Genomic DNA, 3,376 nt, shown 5'->3' on the forward strand with positions numbered 1-3,376 from the left:
AGAGAGAGAGACAGACGGGGGAGGATTTTTGCGTCACAGTTGACGAACACTTGGACCAGTAAGAGGTTTTGTCTCAAAACCTAGTACACTAACATCATTTTGACGGAATTTCCGGTCAAAATTTGGTCTGTGTGAAGCTTACTTGGCTCCGAGACAGAAGAGCGTCAGTGTTGGTAGCTGGTCCAATAGTAGTCGCAGCTAATTTTTTTCTGGTCCAGGAAAAAACAGCTTCAAACTGGCATGACAAGCTGGTAACTAGTTAGTTGCTGGTCTAGAAGGGTCTACCACTTTAGATAAGTGATGCTTAACCTTTTTGACTCCCAAGAACACCTTTGTCTGAGACAATCGAAGGACCTCTTGTCATCTTATGTAGCCTACATCTGATAAAATAAAAATAAATAAAAGTTTAAAAATATTATGCCAGTTTTTTTTTTTTTTTAGTATTTAGATTATAAGTAAAGTTCAATAATCTTCACATTTGCTGCCATGACCTCCTGGTTGAGAACCACCAACTATAAACTGTCTACCACCAACCATCTTACACAGACGATGTAAATCAAAATTCCAATTGCAAACCCACTCAAGCAGTGCTAAAAGTAAAAAAAAAATTACAATTTATCATAGTTACTATTGTTTTATTTATGTTGTTTGTTGCAACTGTTTCTATAATAACCCACAAATGTGGTAATCAGCCACCAGTCATCAACAGAAAAAACACAATGGCAAAGATTTTGAAATCTTCTTGCATTATTTGAATGTCATCCCATATTTGTCATGTCTTTACACTAGTAACACTAACAGCCCTGTTATTTTAACTCAAAATGTGGTTGATTAGTCATTGTCATTTCTATGCCAGTGTAATCACTACACGTCAAAACACGTTTCAACTTTTTTTTCTGTGTTTGTATGTTATTTTTGGAATGCTTAAACATTTTTAATTAGTAAGATGATGTTTGTAATGTTGTCTTCTGAGATATACAACCTATCTGTGTGAATATTTTGGGGAATAAAAATAATGAAGTGTGGAAGGAACTGGTGTAGTGGGGGTTTGTCTCCCCCTGCTGTTCTGTCCTGATATGAGTGAAGTACAAGCACACTTTAAATAATGCACTATACACTTCATTAATAGAGCACTTGATGCAAATAGAGGTTCAAAGCATTTTAATAAGAACTCAAAGTTTAAACAATGTATACACAAGTGCATTAGAACTCAAAAACATTTATTTTTTTATTCTACATGCCTAAAATAAAGAGCCCACAACAAATTAACTTTTTATCAAAGTTATGTATTCATAAACGTGTTTTTTAAAGGGTAACCAGGGAAACTGAGTTAGTGGCAGATCATTTTGTCTTTGAAAATGTCACACACACTTTACAGTCAATAAAAGCTATCTGATGTATTTCATTATGTCAATGGTATTCGCAACAATAAATACAGAGATTATTCCAAAACCTCAAGACAAATATCACATAGTAAAATAAAAATGTCTACATGATATACCTGAATAGATACATGTAATTTTAAGTTAGACTGAGGTGTGCGGCACATGATACTGGAAAATACAGTATGCATAAAAGTCAGAGATACAGAGAAGGATGGAAAAAAAAAGATTGAAAAAACAGCAGTCACCCTATCATCTAATTCCAGGTTTTTATGTCTGTTGCTTTTAAGGTGCCAATTTGGTTTTTCCTCCATACAGGGGAAATCTGAAAAAAAAAAAAAGAAGAAAGTAAAAACAGTTTTTTTTATAGACAATCATCACTATAATGTTGAAGAGAAAAATAGTAAACATGAAGGAGTGTTACGTACAGGAGGTGGAGAGCTGGGTTCTAAATGCTGGCCCAGAAAAGAGAGAAGTCTTCTCCAGATGAGTCCACTGCCCAGGAACATGAACCCTGTCACTAACCAAAATATACGCGGGTCCTACACACACACACAAATAAACAACATGTTCTCAAACAGACCGATAACCAGGGTGCGAACTACGGGGGAGCTAGGGGGAGCTCGGCTCCCCTTAATAAGACATGGGCTCCCCTGAAAACGTGATTTGTGAAATTTTGGGGGGTCTCAAAAAATATTGACAATGTGATATTTTGACGTGCAATTTCAGTTTTGTGTAATGTGATCATCGTGGATTATTATCTGTAAAATTGCAAAAATATCATTCATTCATGCATGACGGCGATTTAAACCTAATTCAAATATCAGTTAAATAAAAAAATCGACAATTTCAATCATGATCCAGTTGCAATATTGTGACGCATATACAGTATCTTGATAATACTGTATCATGAGGTACTTGGAAATGCTCAGCCCTAGTGCAGTTAAAAGCATTATGTTTGCTGCCGGTACAGTACCTATCCAGGTTAATGAAGATGACGCTTTCAGAATCATCGATGAGGTCTTTCAGCTCTCTGGCTTTGTTTCCCAGCTCCTCTGCTTGCATGAAGTAATTCTCCAGCAATAACTCCATCTCTTCAGCGTGATCTATACCCAAACTACTCTCCTCACTGGCTCCATGTGAACGTATACACCGACATACCCACGTCCAAAGACAGACACACCAACAGATAACAGATCCACACAACAATGATCAGATATTTTCACTGACATCAAGAATATTTGTGTACATATAAATGTGTTGCATTTGGAAACTTAATGGCTATGAAGTTGGATTCTGTGGTGTGACACCTACAACACTTGCGGGTCGCTCCATTTGGTGAGACAGAGTTCATCTATCAGTTCATCCTCATCCAGGATCTTCAGCAGACTGTCTTTAAACACTTTAATATCTGTCTCCAGCTCTGAGAGGCTGCAGGGAGTTTAAAAGACTGTTTTTACTCCCAATGAAAATTAGAGATCATACTACTCTAAAGCTCTGCATTGACTGCAAATCATTTTCTACCAGACAGAATATATATAGACTAATAATAATGAGGTGTGGATTAATTTTATGACTAACTAGATCTGTCAGATAAAGGGATGCACAATATATTGGTTGCCTGACCATTTTTAATTTCATAATTTTTTATATGAGTGAAAACCTCCATGTATTGGTATCCCAAGACAATTTTATTTTATTTTTTTATTTTGTGGTGAGAAGCAATTATAAGCCTGCTGAATGAAATACCATTTTAAAATAATGTTATTTTGTTTTATCATTACAATAGTATTAATACAATAGTAAGTTCTTATTTTAATATTATGTAATAATCGGAATTAAGAAAAATTATTAATAAAAATATTTTTTTATGATATATTCATACTGAAAGGGTCAAAAATAGTCAGAATGTGGCCTGAGTCAAATGGAAAAGGTTTGTGCTTTTAATGATTACTTAAAGAGGTTTCAGTTGATTTGTATAGTGCACCCAAGTG

At 35.1% G+C, this 3,376-nt stretch overlaps 1 pseudogene; it reads right to left on the reverse strand.

Moving 5' to 3' along the window:
- Window positions 1-3,261: 3,261 nt before the first annotated feature.
- Window positions 3,262-3,376, reverse strand: part of LOC107671080 (magnesium transporter MRS2 homolog, mitochondrial-like) — an 11,553-nt pseudogene continuing 11,438 nt past the window's right edge.

Source organism: Sinocyclocheilus anshuiensis, unplaced genomic scaffold, assembly GCF_001515605.1.
Source record: "Sinocyclocheilus anshuiensis isolate Anshui unplaced genomic scaffold, SAMN03320099.WGS_v1.1 scaffold3049, whole genome shotgun sequence".
Lineage (NCBI taxonomy): Eukaryota > Metazoa > Chordata > Actinopteri > Cypriniformes > Cyprinidae > Sinocyclocheilus > Sinocyclocheilus anshuiensis.